The 15372-nt window shown below is 49.4% G+C and overlaps 1 long non-coding RNA gene across 1 annotated transcript; it reads right to left on the reverse strand.

The window, feature by feature from the left end:
* Window positions 1-326: 326 nt before the first annotated feature.
* Window positions 327-15122, reverse strand: LOC148774788 (uncharacterized). Its single transcript, XR_016035422.1, has 3 exons — window positions 14846-15122; window positions 12596-12678; window positions 327-892 (listed from the first exon to the last, which is right to left on the reverse strand). It is a non-coding gene; the product is annotated as an uncharacterized LOC148774788 (long non-coding RNA).
* Between the last annotated feature and the right edge of the window lie 250 nt (window positions 15123-15372).

The raw sequence follows: 15372 nt of genomic DNA on the forward strand, positions 1-15372 counted from the left end.
TTGTAGAAGTCAGGAAGTTTCTATTCCTCCAGGGCGGCCAGAAAGGTCATGGAACTGGAATCGCGAAGCTGTTTCTAGAAGAGGAACAAAACGGCCCTCTCCCAGCTGTAGCCCTGCTTGTTATTTACAACACAAGAGCGCCTTGTTCCTGCCCCTTCCTCTGAAAGAACATGCAAGGCTGTCTCTGAAATTCCCAGAATGTACATCCGAGATTTCTTTTGTCTGTTCCCCGCCCCCCCAGGCCCTCCCAAAGAAACACCCAAGGATGGCAAGGATGTGAATCTTCCTAAGAAGGATCTTCAGGATGTGAATTACGGCCTTTGACAATATTTGGTCTTCTTCCAGTTGTGCTTTGGATCTTTGACCTCAGTGTGAAAAACAGAAACGCCTCGTTTCTGTTGAAAAGAGGAAACAGGTTTTCTTCTGTTTTTTTAATGTTTTCTCTTGTGTTGGGGTTTAGCCGATTAACAGTGACAGTTTGAGGTGGACAGCGAAGGGACTCAGCCACACATACACACGTGCATTCTCCCCCAAACTCCCCTCCCGTCCAGGCTGCCACAGAACATCGAGCAGAGTTCCCTGTGCTGGACAGCAGGTCCTTGCTGTTTTCCTTTTTAAACAGAGCCGGGTGCACACGTCCATCCCAAACTCCCTGTCGCTTCCCCTCCAGGCTTCCCCACCTCCCACAAACACAACCGCAAGTTCCTTCTCTGCGGCCGGGAGTCTGTACGAGAGGAGGACGCAGGCTTGCAGCCGGCGCCACCTTCTGGTCCAGCGTGGACACCAGCAGGGCAGATCCGTCGTTTGCTCTCAGCACAGCCACCAGGGAGGCAGGAGAGGAAACATCAATATTTCAAACAGCAACAGGATCGTAGCGTGACTTAGGTATTCCCTGTGAAACAGATCAACATAGATGTTTTTAAATTAAGAATAGAGTTGCCATATGACCCTGCGGTCCCAATCCTGGGCAATCTGGAGAAAGGTCTAAAAGATACGTGCATCCCTACGCTCATTGCAGCGCGATTCACAGCAGCCGGGATACGGAAGCCACCTAGATGTCCACCGACAGATGAGCGGGTACAGAAGATGCGGTCCCTACACACAACGGAGCATCACTCAGCATGAAAGGGAGTGAGACACATTCAGAGGGAAGTCAGGAAGAAACAAAGATCGCACATTTAATAAGTAATGATACATGAGGAATCGAGAGATGGTGCTGATGAGCCCGTACGCACGGCAGCGAGGAAGACGCAGCGCAGAGACTAGCCTGTGGGCTCTGGGGCGAACTGAGAGTAGCTTTGAAACTGCACACCACCGTACGCAAAACGGACAGCCGGGGGAGTCTGCTGGGTGGGGCGAACTGAGAGTAGCTTTAAAACTGCACACCACCGTACGCAAAACGGACAGCCGGGGGAGTCTGCTGGGTGGTGCAGGGAGCTCAGCCCAGTGCTCTGTGACAAGTTACAGGCGTGGGATGGGGTGGGACGGGGAGGGGGTTCAAGAGGGAGGGGACATGTGCATACCTATAGGAGATTCGTGTTGATCTGTGGCAGAAACCAACACAATATTGTAAAGCAATTATCCTCCAATTAAAAATAGCTTTTTAAAAAAGGAATGACATAACGCCATTTACAGCAACATGGATGGACCTAGAGATGATCATACTAAGGAGTGAATAAGTCAGAGAAAGACAAGCACACCATAAGACTGCTCACACGTGGGATCTAAAATATGATGCAAATGGACTTATCTACAGAATAGAAACAGACTCACAGCCCAGAAAAGAGGCGTGTGGCTGCCAAGAAGGGGGGACGTGGGGGGAGGCGCAGGGGGGAGTCTGGGATTGGCAGACGCAAGCTACCGCCTATAGAGTTGGTAAGCAGCAAGGCCTGCTGTACGGCACGGGGAACAGTAACAGTATCCTGTGATAAATGAACAATCACAGGCTAGAATCTGGAAAAGAATATATACAGCCGAATCACATTGCTGTACAGTAGACCTGAACACAATATTTAAATAGTAAATCAACTCTACTTCAATAAAATTAATTTTTAAAAAATTTTTAATTAAATAACTGCAAGTTTTAAAAGAAACAAAAAATAAGAGACATTTTCAAAGGAGCATGCCATCAAGACATAGTCATAATAAGCTTATCTATGTACCGGATTTGTCACAAGGTGAATTCTTAGACTATGTTTATTTGCTGTTTAACAAAATTCTATATGGACACCTCATTGCTAGGTTTCCCACCACCCCCAGGGATACAGAGCGGCCAAGACAACAGGACCGTAAGGTACAGACTGAAGTAACTCAGCCTTTCTCAAAGTGTGTTCCCTGGAACACCAGTTCTTTAAGATGTTTGGTGGGAAAAAAAGAAAAAAGTGTCTTTACTCCAACAAGTTGGAGAAATACTGTGCTGTATTTGCCTTCTAGGAGAGGCACTGTGCATATGAGCTTATGAAGGACTGAGACACTTGGAAGTAGAAAATAAACTCCAGCAGATTAAATTTTGCTGCTGCCAAGTCGCTTCAATCGTGTCTGACTCTGTGCGGCCCCATAGACGGCAGCCCACCAGGCTCTCCAGTCCCTGGGATTCTCCAGGCAAGAACACTGGAGTGGGTTGCCATTTCCTTCTCCAATGCATGAAAGTGAAAAGTGAAAGTGAAGTCTCTCAGTCGTGTCTGACTAGTAGTGACCCCATGGACTGTAGCCCACCAGGCTCCTCTGTCCATGGGATTTTCTAGGCAAGAGTACTGGAGTGGCTTGCCATTGCTCCCATCAAAATTTTCAAACTTCACACACCAAAGAATATTTATGTAGAGGACCATGTAACAAGGAGCATGCAGGAGTCAGTGTTCTAAGGGACACGACATGGAAAACATTGCTCATAGAAAAGCAGGTGTGGGAGTTTTTTGTTCTTGTTGATAGTAATTTCCCAGAACCAGGAGATGGGCCTCAGGATGGACCTGATACGTGGCTGCTGTGTGACAATGTGAGCAACTCTGTGAGCTGAGAGCGGAAAGGAGAGGCTGATTCAGCAGGTCCTGAATCTCTGAGACTCCATCTTTATCACCCTTCCCTGGTGGCTCAGAGAGTAAAGAACCTGTCTGCCCGTGCAGGAGGCGCGGGTTTGACCCCTGGGTGGGGAAGACCCCCTGGAGAAGGGAATGGCAACCCACTGCAGTGTTCTTGCCTGGAGAATCCCATGGATGGAGGAGCCTGGTGGGCTACAGCCCATGGGCTGCAAAGAAACGATGGACACAACACAAGCGTTGCCCACGATAGCTAGCTGAGCTCCAGGCGGTGAGACCACAGTTGTCATTAGGACAACCACAACAAAATCAGCCTTCCCATAAACCACGCAGGAAGTGAATCAACCCACTGGCATCTGAAGAGCTTTGCGACCCCACAGACTGTAGCCTGCTAGGCTTCTTGGTCCATGGGATTCTCCAGGCAAGGATACTAGAGTGGGTTGCCATAGCCTCCTCCTGGGGATCTTCCCGACCCAGGGATGGAACCTAGGTCTCCAGAGACTCCTGCATTGACGGGCAGATTCTGTACCACTGAGCCACCAGGGAAGCCCATCTGAAGGGCTGGATTCTATTTATTTACTTATCTTTGGCTATGCCGCACAGGCAAACTTAGTCACCTGAACCAGGGATCAAATCCAAACCCCCTGCTTTGGGAGTCTTAACCACCAGCAGAGAAGTCCCTGAAGAGCTGGGTTCTAATATGAGTATTGTAATATTTTGTCTCCACTAAACCTGGTAGCATTCTTGCTGTATCTATCACTCTTCCAAAAAGGATTGGGTCTTTATTTCTTCTCTGTAAAATGAGAATGCCTGTGTTGGACTTGGCTTTCCGAGGCTCTATCAGCCTTAAAAAAAAAAAATTGTTCACAAACAAGTAAAAAAAAAAATTCATCACGTTCTCCTGTTTGATGCCTCTGTAGAATTTTAAATTTGTAAGAAACTTCTTTGTATGTTTTCCATCCTAAACCTTTTAATTTCTAGGTCACTGTTGTGGGATACTGTGCTTTCTGGTTTGGAGGAGAGAAAAGGAGGATTATATACCATAATCATCGTCTGGGAATTGGCAAATGGGTTTATCTGGCTGAATTTTGTGGAGAGTTAAGAAAACCTTCTTGGAGAAACGCAGTGTGCTTTGCCCTCAAGAGTAGTGAATTATAAACTGACCACATTTCCCTTTCCACTTGATCTTCATCTTCCACAGAGAATTCTTCTGCAAGGATTCGGCTCCCTTTGTTTTGCTACTTTAAGCAAAAAAAAAATTTACGCACCATGCCCCAGAAACCTACTCTCCTCCTTCTGGGTGTTTAAAGCACTCACATCACACTAAAATTCATCAAGGGATGTATTGTGGGGATTTGTCATGTGCTATTGTGATCAGAGGTCCCATCTTCTTCTCCCAAGAAGTTCAATCACAAGCGTCGCCTCCCAGGGGCTTCCCTGGTGGTCCAGTGGTTGAGAATCCGCCTGCCAATGCAGGGGACACGGGTTCGACCCCTTGTCCGGGAAGATCCCACATGCCGCGGAGCACTAAGCCCGCGCTCTGGAGCCCGCGCTTCGCAACGAGAGAAGGCACTGCGGTGAGAGAACCTCGCCCCGCAGCCAAGCGCAGCCCCCACTCGCCACAGCCAGAGAAAGCCCGCATGCGGCAGCGGAGACCAGCACGACCAAAAATCAGTTCAGCTCAGTTCAGTCGCTCAGTTGCGTCTGCCTCTGTGCAGCCAAAAATAAATAAGTAAATTAAAAACAATCTTTAAAATATATAAAGTATCATCTCCCAGAGGGAAGCGCTCATCTCAGTAAGATCCAGAGGGACACTGCAACTCCTGGTTTCACACAAGGATGCTGCAGGGCGTTCCCCATCCCCCCGCCCACCGCGCTCTGGAATGTCTGTCTACATTCACGAAGACAGGCGTGGTCACTTCCACCACGCTGACCTCAGGGTCCGCGGACCCCTGTTATAATTGCTACTAGCATGCCTCTAAGTCAGAGATTCGAGAGGTGGGAGTACAAAGGTCAAGTTGAAATCCAAAGAGCTTATCTTGGACTCCCTAAGAAGAAAACAACTTGGCATTGCCAGCTAGTCAACACTCAGAAAACTAAGATCATGGCATCTGGTCCAATCACTTCATGGGAAATAGATGGGGAAACAGTGGAAACAGTGTCAGACTTTATTTTTTGGGGTTCCAAAATCACTGCGGATGCTGATTGCAGCCATGAAATTAAAAGACCCTTACTCCTTGGAAGGAAAGTTATGACCAACCTAGATAGCATATTAAAAAGCAGAGACATTACTTTGCCAACCAAGGTCCATCTAGCCAAGGCTATGGTTTTTCCCGTGGTCATGTATGGATGTGAGAGTTGGACTGTGAAGAAAGCTGATCGCCGAAGAATTGATGCTTTTGAACTGTGGTGTTGGAGAAGACTCTTGAGAGTCCCTTGGACTGCAAGGAGATCCAACCAGTCCATTCTAAGGGAGATCAGTCCTGGGTGTTCATTGGAAGGACTGATGCTGAGGCTGAAACTCCAATACTTTGGCTACCTCATGCGAAGAGTTGACTCGTTGGAAAAGGCCTTGATGCTGGGAGGGATTGGGGGCAGGAAGAGGAGGGGACAACAGAGGATGAGATGGCTGGATGGCATCACCGACTCGATGCACATGAGTTTGGGTGAACTCCGGGAGTTGGTGATGGACAGGGAGGCCTGGTGTGCTGCGATTCATGGGGTCACAAGGAGTCGGACACGACTGAACAACTGCACTGAACTGAACTGAAGCCTTGTCATGTTCTGTGTTTAAGCTACTTCTAGACTTTTCGGCAAAGAGGTGACTCATCGGGAAAGACCCTGATGCTAGGAAAGACTGAGGGCAGGAGGAGGAGGGATGAGATGGCCGGACGGCGTCACCGACTCGACGGACATGAATTCGCGCAAACTCCAAGAGATAATGAAGGACAGGGAAGCCTCACATGTTGCAGTCCAAGGGGTCTCAAGGAGTCGGACACGACTTAGAGACTGAACAACAAGAAAACTTTTCCAAAGAAGTTCCTGCCAATCTGATTGAGTCACCACACACCCCCAGGACCTTGGGCAACTGCAAGCACTCTGAAAGGGTGGATACGCTGGTCTGACCTACGATAGCCGTGCTGGCCTTCTTGTTCATCCAGCTGCGACTATGGCAGAGACGCGCCTCAGATGACAGAGACCAGGCTCAGAGTGCTGGGTGCTCTGCTTCTTTCTTCGTTAGAATCCTGACAAAAAGAAAAAACAGGCTGCTGAGAGCTGAGCAGGAAATCTTCCACTTCATTCTCCACTAAAGTGGTGACTCTCCAAGGAGTCTGCAAAGTTCTGTCTCAGTTCCTGGGCTCTAAGGCCCAGGACCCCCAGAGTTCCTCTCCTTCAGACTTGCAATCCCATCCTTTGTTGGCGTCAGGTGTGAGGCAGGCAAGGGTGACAGAATTCTCCCGCAGGCATGGGCCAGCTCGCTTCTTTACCTGACGTGGAGACTGTGGTAGTTGCGTGGCCTCATGAGGATCTCAGATCTCATTATTAAAGTCCTGCTGCTGCTCCTCACGGGCTTCCGTCTTTTCTCACCAGCCCCCTGCTTTCACTCAGTCTTCACTTAACGTGCAACCCTCAGGTCCCAGGGATGCTCAAGAAAGGGATTCTAGCATACTCAAGGGTCTCATCAATGACTTCTGTTTCAGGGGGCATTTGTGGTCAACATGGAACCCTAAGGTACTCTTAATTTCTGCCCTCTTTGACTGTAGCTACTTTGCCTTATTGATGTGATTGAAATAGTTTAAAAACAAATTTTTATTTTAGGCAAAGAGAAACATCGCCCTCTGCAGGGCAAGTGAATCTCAGACTTTCATAGGCGATCATTTTCAAGCAAAGAACATCTTTTTAAAATGGAGTCTTCAGGAAGGAAATTCAAAAAAGAGGAGATACGTGTACGTGTGACTTTGCTGTACAGCAGAAACTAACACAACTGTATACGCTCAGTCGCTCAGTCCTGTCCGACCCTGTGACCCCGTGGACTGTAGCCCACCAGGCTCCTCTGTCCATGGGATTCTCCAGGCAGAAATACTGGAGTGGGTTGCCACTTCCTTTTTCCAGGGGATCCAATCTCCACCTCTTGCTTGGCAGGCAGATTCTTTATCACTGAGTCACCTGGGAAGCCCCTAAAACAACTATACTCCAATAAAAATTAAATTAAATAAAATAAGCAATGAAATGCTGGGTGTTAGCCGAATCCTATAAAATGATAGAATAGGATAAACGGGATGTTCACTGTTTTCTCCGGTGACATCGAGGTGAATGAATGCAGCCTGCAGGCGGTCTTGTTTCCACCATTTCGCTCAATCCTCAGACAATCATGGACAGAATCGGAAGCACGCGTCTGAGGGACATGCCCAAGGCCTCCCAGCCCACCACTCGTACAGGACAGTGATCCAGCCGAGGCCTGTGTGAATCCCGTCCTTCCCAGTGTTTCCGTGTCTCTCCCAAGCAGATCAGTACATGGAGCCTGCCTGAGGCACAGCGTGAATGGGCCGTGTTTCTGCAGTCCTCCTGCTAAATTAGGCCATGTAATTTGCAGCTGATAAAAATAACCTGACAACAAGTCTCTCCACCCCTGCTGTCCTTCGAGCCACTGAGACGATCCCTTTCACGCTAATCTTACTATGACACCAATCTGTGCTTTCCACAAGCCATCACATCAAGGCCGCAGCACTTGATCTCGAACCCTGAAGCCCCCTCCATCCTAACACAGCCGTGTCCCGCCTGGATTTGCTCCACACGCCTCCCCCGCAGGCCAGTGGGGATGTTCTATTCCTGCAGCATGTGGTTATGCCCTGTCCGGCTTTGAGCAAACACCCTGTGCTGGCAGAAGTAATCTCTTCTTTTTCCTCTTCCCCTCCGCTTCCTTTAAGAATGACCTCAAGTGCCCAGCATCCATCCTGGAGATTCCCAGGACCCTGGAGTCAGACTCCATCACCCCGACTCCGCCACTTGCTAGCTGGGTGTCCACGGACAAGTCGCTTCACTTCTCTGTTTCATCGTCCTCAACTACAACATGAGGATGATTCTAGTACCTTCCTCTAAGAGGCGCTGTGAGAACTGAACAAGTTACTGTACGATCCTTCAAACAGCCTCTGACACAGTAAATGCTCTCTAGATTTAACTGTTATCAAAAGTTGCACCATCGTCAAGAAATGTTTCATCATCCTTATCAGCATCATCTCCTGATCAGACTTCTTTAGATCTTCCAGTACCTCCGTCAGAGGTGTGCACTCAGTCGTGTCTGACTCTTTGCGACCCCATGAATTCTGGCCTGACAGGCTCCTCTGTCCCTGGGATTCTCCAGGCAAGAATATTGGAGTGGGTTGCCATTCCCTCCTCCAGGGGATCTTCCCGACCCAGGGCTTGAACCTGAGTCTCCTGCATTGCAGGCAGATTCTTTACCACTGGGAAGTCCCTCAGTAAAAGGTAAAAGCCAAAGTCCCACCTACAATGGTCTGGAAGTCCGATACAGTCAGCCCCCAATTACCTCCTTGACCTTGAACCCTACGCATGTCTGCCCACGCCCAAGCACTCAGCTCACCCGTGCAGCTTCCCCATCCCTTCAGATACGGTCTCACCTCAGGGTCTGTGCACACTCTGCTCTCTGCACCCCGAGACCTCTCCCCCGAATATCTCCTGGCTGGCCATCTCACCTCCTCAGGTCTTTGCCCAAATCCTGTCTGTTTAGAAGCCTGCCCACCCACCCCAGAGAGAATCACATCCTCCTCTGTCCCCCCACCTGGCTGTTTTTCCCGAGGGTCTCCACACCTTCTCATGTAACAGTGTCCTTCCTTGTAAAGCTCCCCACCGCCTCCTCCACTCTAACGAGACCCACCAAGCAGGGATGTTCCTTCTTTTCTGTCTGCTGCAAATCCCCAGCACCAGGAACAGACTCTGACGGGAGGCAGGAGCTCAATCAGTGTAGAGTGAGCAGGACTTCCCTGGAGGCCCAGTGGTTATGAATTGCCCTGACAGCACAGGGGGCCAGGCTAATCCCTGGTCCGGGAAGGTTCCAGCCGCGGAGAGGCAACTAAGCCGCGCGCGACTCCAGACGCCTGCACACCTAGAGCCCGGGCTTCGCAGCAAGAGAAGCTGCCACGATGAGCAGCCCAAGCACTGCAGCCAGAGGAAGCCCACTCGCAGCAACAGAGACCCAGCACAGCCCAAAATACAAAACAAAGACCATTTTAAAGCACAGGATGAAGAAATCAGTGGAGCCGAGGCTCAGTCTGGGCCATGTGAGTTCTTCCGAGGGCACCGTGGTGCCTGCACAGCCCCTCTGATGCTAACTTAGACTAAACGTGAATCCCCGGTAGCTAACGTTGCTGGGTACCACCATCACCCTTCCTTTGGCTGTCTCTGCTTAGGCACGTCACAACTTACTGATTGCCTGCCCAGGATTATATGGCTCCTATTAAGACAGTTCTAGGTAGAGAAGGTGAACAGGCAAACATGTGTTTGCTTCATGGCACAGTCAGAAGCTGGAGAGAAGGCAAGAGACCAGACAGGGGGCAAGCCAGCTGGCCAGAAGCCCCAGGAGATGGCACCTCGAGTGTGGGTTTGGCTTGAGTCAGCCACTTCTTTGCTGTCGAAAACCCAGAGATCAGATCTGGTTTTTTTATATTGGGGCTTCTCTGGTTGCTCAGATGGTAAAGAATCTGCCTGCCATGCAGGAGACCCAGATTCCGTCTCTGGGTCGGGAAGATCCCCTGGAGGAGGGCATGGCAACCCAGTCCAGTGTTCCTACCTGGAGAATCCCATGGACAGAGGAGCCAGGCAGGCTACAGTCCACGGGGTCGCAAAGAGTCGGACACGACTGAGAGACTAATATTTTGCACGATCCAAGTCGTATGAGCGAACATCGTTAACCAGGAGGCCCACACTGAAGATGGCAATCGAAATGGTAATTTAGAATTCAGGGTTTCCAAGGAGTGCGGAGACTTCCAAGGGCGTCAGGCAATCAGCGACTCCGGCTCCATCTCCAAACGACTCATTCAATGGGCACTGCAGTACTCATGTGAGACTCAGGGTGGCGCTGCTGCTCTACCCAAGAGAGGCCGGCCTCCCGCCGCAGGCCTTGCAGGTTTGTTAACTCAGCTTGCAAGACCGCCCTCAGCATACAGGAAGCATACAGTAGCCCCTGTACACAAGCTTGCCATCACCACCAGCACAAAAAATTACTTTTTGGATGTATCCTTTCTTAGATGTTCCATCTCTTTGGTAGGATTTAGAGGGCTCCAAGCAGATAACCAAGGCTTCCCTGGGGGCTCAGTGGTAAAGAATCTGCCTGCTAAGCAGGAGACACAGATTCGATCCCTGGGTCAGCAAGATTCTAAGGGAATGGCAACCCACTCCAGTATTTTTGCCTGGAGAATCTCATAGACAGTGGAGCCTGGTGGGCTAGTCCATGGGGCTGCAAAGAGTTGCCTTGAGTCAGTCATGACTTAGGGACTCAGTTCAGTTCAGTCACTCAGTCGTGTCCAACTCTTTGCGACCCCATGGACTGCAGCACGCCAGGCTTCCCTTTCCATCACCAACTCCCGGAGTTTACTCAAACTCAAGTCCATCGAGTCGGTGATGCCATCCAACCATCTCATCATCTGTCACCCCCTTCTCCTCCTGCCTTCAATCTTTCCCAGCATCAGGGGCTTTTCAAATGAGTCAGTTCTTCACATCAGGTGGCCAAAATATTGGAGCTTCAGCATCAGTCCTTCCAACAAATATTCAGGACTGATCTCCTTTAGGATGGACTAGTTGGATCTCCTTGCTGTCCAAGGGACTCTCAAGAGTCTTCTCCAACACCACAGTTCAAAAGCATCAATTCTTTGGCACTCAGCTTTCTTTATAGTCCAACTCTCACATCCATACGTGACTACTGGAAAAACCATAGCTTTTACTAGACAGACCTTTGTCAGCAAAGTAATGTCTCTGCTTTTAATATGCTGTCTAGATTGGTCATAGCTTTTCTTTCAAGGAGCAAGTATCTTAATTTCATGGTGGCAATTACCATCTGCAGTGATTTGGGGGCCCCCCAAAATAAAGTCTCTTACTGTCTCCATTGTTTCCCCATCTAGACTTCGGGACTAGACAATAACAGTAAAGCAGATAACCACTTGAGCAGTCCCATTAACCAAGCAAAGCGCGGGAACACCCCTCGGCGCTGGAAGAGGAGGCGCCGTGCTGGGTGGGGGCCGGCCGGCCTTAGGGCCGTGTCTCTGCCTGCAGCAGGTGGGAGGCCGCCTGTGCATCGTTCTGGTGCTCTTTCTTTCCCAGGCTTCGGGGCTGTCTTTTGAAGAAGCCACTGGAGCCTGAGGGCCCAGCAGGCCTGCCTGCCTGATCCTGCACCCAGGGCGTGACTCGCTCCAACCCCAGGACGTCCGCTGCCCGCAGTTCTAGCCTAACAGACCCTGTCTGTGCCCGGCGGGCAAAGCCCTCAGTTAATCCTGCTGGTGGTCAGGCCCATACCCTGTCATTAGCCCATGTACTGGACCACAGAGCTCAAAACATTTTAACAGCATGGGCTTGTTTAATCCTTGTAATCTTTGGTAAGTCTGCGGTGACCTTGCTTTTCAAATTTCTGCTTTGTGTACTTGGAAACAACCAGTTGGGTTGAGAGACCCTGCCGAGGTCATCCAAGGATTCAGAATTAGAGTCCTGGACCCTTGACCTTCAATCAGGGGTGCTGGCTTTTCTAAATCCCTGCCACAAACCCCTCCTCATCCCCCGTCAGCTCCCAATCATCCTTTCCTTGTGGGTACAGTGCTCATTTTGTTCGCTCTTGTGGCTCTTGGGGGTCAGTCCTGTTGCATCTGACTCTTTGAGACCCCATGGACTATACAGCCTGCCAGGCTCCTCTGTCCTCCACTGTCTCCCAGAGTTTGCTCAAATTCATGTCCACTGAGTTGGTGATTCAGTCCAACCATCTCATCCTCTGCCCTTCTTTCTATTTTGCCTTCAGTCTTTCCCAGCATCAGGGTCTTTTCCAGCTCTTCACATCAGGTGGCCAAAGTATTGGAGTTTCAGCTTCAGCATCAGTCCTTCCAATGAATATTCAAGGTTGATTTCCTTTAGGATTGACAGGTTGGATCTCCTTGCAGTCCAAGGGACTCTCAAGAGTCTTCTCCAGCTTCACAGTTCAAGGGCATCAATTCTTCAGCGCTCAGCTTTCTTTATGATCCAACTCTCATGTCCGTACATGACTACTGGAAAAACCATAGCTTTGACTATATAGACTTTTGTTGGCAAAGTGACGTCTCTGCTTTTAATATGCTATTCAGGCTTCTCATAGCTTTTCTGTCAAGGAGCAAGTATCTTTTAATTTCAAGGCTGCAGTCACCACGCCCAGTTATTTTGGAGCCCAGGAAAATAAAATCTGTGATTTTTTTTTAAGAGTATATACATTCACACAAGTATACAAATCCATATCTGTTTCTGCAGATTGAAGCTATGTGCCAAAGATGCTCTGTTCCTGGTACAACCCAAAAGTTACCACAACCATCACATACCTTTACATTGGAACATGACTTCTGAAAAATACACACCGTCTCCCTTGTTGACATACACAATTCAGGATAACCGATGAGAAATCCTGTAAAAATGCAACGGTTTTACTCATTTAACCACATATTTTCCAAGCTTCCTTAAATACAGGTGACTGGCTCCCACAGTGCCTCTCTGCTGCCAACACCGTGATCGTGCTCCTTGGAATCTCCCTTTGGAAACGGTGCATGAAATCATAATCTCTTTGGAGCCTAGGGTTGGGTGTGCAGGTGATGACCTCCACTCCTAGTCCACCTTGCTACACTGGGAATTCCAGAATTCACACGATTCGTCTTCTTAGAGACAGTGGGGTTTCTGCGGTCTCCCATGGTGCACCAATGGTTGATGGAAACCAGGCCCCGTGGCAGCTTCCCCAGCCTGAGATCATGGAGCAGAGCACGGCATAATTGCCGTTCTCTCCTCCTGAATCAGCCCTGGATATTTACTGACGGACTGATCCTGAAGCTGAACTTCCAGTACTTTGGCCACCTGATGCGAAGAGCCAACTCATTGGAAGAGACCCTGATGCTGGGAAAGACTGAGGGCAGGAGGAGAAGGGGACGACAGAAGGTGAGATGGTTGGACGGCATCACCGACTCGATGGACATGGGTTTGGGTGAACTCTGGGAGTTGGTGATGGACAGGGAGGCCTGGTGTGCTGCAGTCCATGGGGTCACAAAGAGGTGGACAGAACTGAGTGACTGAACTGAACTGAGTTGATGTCTTATAGAAACAGTCAACAAGCTTCCTTCCAATGGGCCATCCCAGCCTACCAAATCACCAGATGTCTCCGCCCAAGGCCCCTGGACCCCGCCAGCTGTCCCATTGTTGGCGCCAGTAAGGACTTCCTATTCCCAGCCCTTGGGAAGTGAACCAGTCCGCGCCTTGAAGGTTTGATCCCCAGGATAGTTCTCCAGCCCCCTTGGTTCTTCACCTCTCTCCAAACCGAAGTTGTGATAACCCCGAGGCAGTACTTCTCTTGTTTCTACGATAAGAAAAATCTCAGCTTGCTCCAGGAACTTATTTTTCATCCCTTTTATTTGTTCAGAAGAGTAGGTGGCTTTGCCCAAAGCTGAAGTTCCTCCACCACCCCTGATAGCCCTTCGTAGCCAGAAGAGCTAAGAAAAAACGTGGACTTAGTTTGAAGATTTTGGGAACAGAAACCTTACAGTAATGACCCTACACGCCATTTGTTGCTGAGTGTAACTGCATGGGCTAGTTTTCCAGTGCTGTGGAAGTGTCCTGATCATACCAGAAAAAGGTTTTGACTTACAAGGAATTAAAATGCTGGGCTAGGGTGATGGTTCCTTCGTGCCATGCTGGGCAGTTCTCTCTGGCTCCTTCCTGAGCTTTGGGACCAGCAACAAGACTTGTCTTCACGTTGTGACTCCTGCAGACATTGGTCTGAGGATAACCATCTTAGTTCTTCCTTAAACAATTACAAGTGCCAAGCCTAGAAGGGCAAGGGCACCTGAGAGAATCAGACCCTTTTCTGTGGATCAGATATATTCTTTAAAGAACCAACCAATCCCCCAAACTCATAATCACACACACACACACACACACACACACGGCCATATTGCTTACAGGACTAGTGCCTTCTCCATCTAGAGACATTCAGGATAACTGCCTGAACGTGACGGCTTACATTAACCAGATCAGTCCCCCCAGTATTGCATTGGTGGCTGGCAGTGCTGTTCCCTTATGTATTTAGGTCAAGCCTTGCAAAGGGTGCATTCGTGTTTTTACGACTATTTTTAAGCTGTGGTTATGTATCACCATCCAAACACACCAGGCATTGACCAGATTCTTTACTGTCTCAGCCACCTGTCCACCTATAGAGAAGGGAAGGGAAGGGTTTTTAACTGGACTGAATTTGATTGCAATCTTGAAACTGGTTGGTGATTTTTGTTTGTTTGCAAGAATGTAAGGTGGCCACACCTCCTAAGCTGTAAGTCTACCTTAGAAACCGTCATATAGGACTTCCCTGGTGGTATAGTGGAGCCAATGCAACAGACACAGGTTCGCTCCCTGGTCTGGGAAGATTCCACACGCCTCAGAGTAACTAAGCCCGTGCTCTAGAGCCAGAGAATCACAACAGGGGAGGCCACTGCAGGGAGATCACGCACCGCAACAAAGCCCTGGCTCGTTGCGACCAGAGAAAACCCGCATCTAGCAACGAAGTTATTTACATAAACAAATAAATAAAAACCCACCGTTCAGTCGGCTCAACTGGCAAACGTTTCTTGGTTCTCACCAGTGGACCAGCAGCTGGGTGTAGAGATACTAAGTTCTGATAAGATGTGGATGCTCCCCTTTGGGAACTTAGACTCGAGGACCCCCATCAAAGGTGCCGGTGCTGCTGGGGCAGAAATAGACATTGTTCAGTGTTCTTTGAGTCCTGTTGGAAGTCACAAGTTCCTAGCTTCCTGCTTAAAGAATACAGCGTCTAGGCTCAGAGGGTCTTAACCAAGGCCCAGCTCTGCTCTCTGCCAGCTGTGTCAACCGAGCAAACTATTGAATCTCTTTCGGTTTTGGTTTCCTGACTCACAAGGTGCATGTCATCCTGGCCCCTGTCTAACTTTCTGCAGGATTAAATGAGCCCATGCACTCAAACCAGTCTGTGCAGCACCCCGCAGAGAGTAGCTCTCCACAGAAAGCAGCCTGACCTCCGTCCTCTCCCCTTCCCAGCCAGGAGGTAAAACAGCACAGCTCCTTTCCCAGCTGCTGCTCCATGTCCAGT

Source organism: Moschus berezovskii, chromosome 20 (genome assembly GCF_049115385.1).
Source record: "Moschus berezovskii isolate FMDL1 chromosome 20, NW_MosBer_1.0, whole genome shotgun sequence".
Lineage (NCBI taxonomy): Eukaryota > Metazoa > Chordata > Mammalia > Artiodactyla > Moschidae > Moschus > Moschus berezovskii.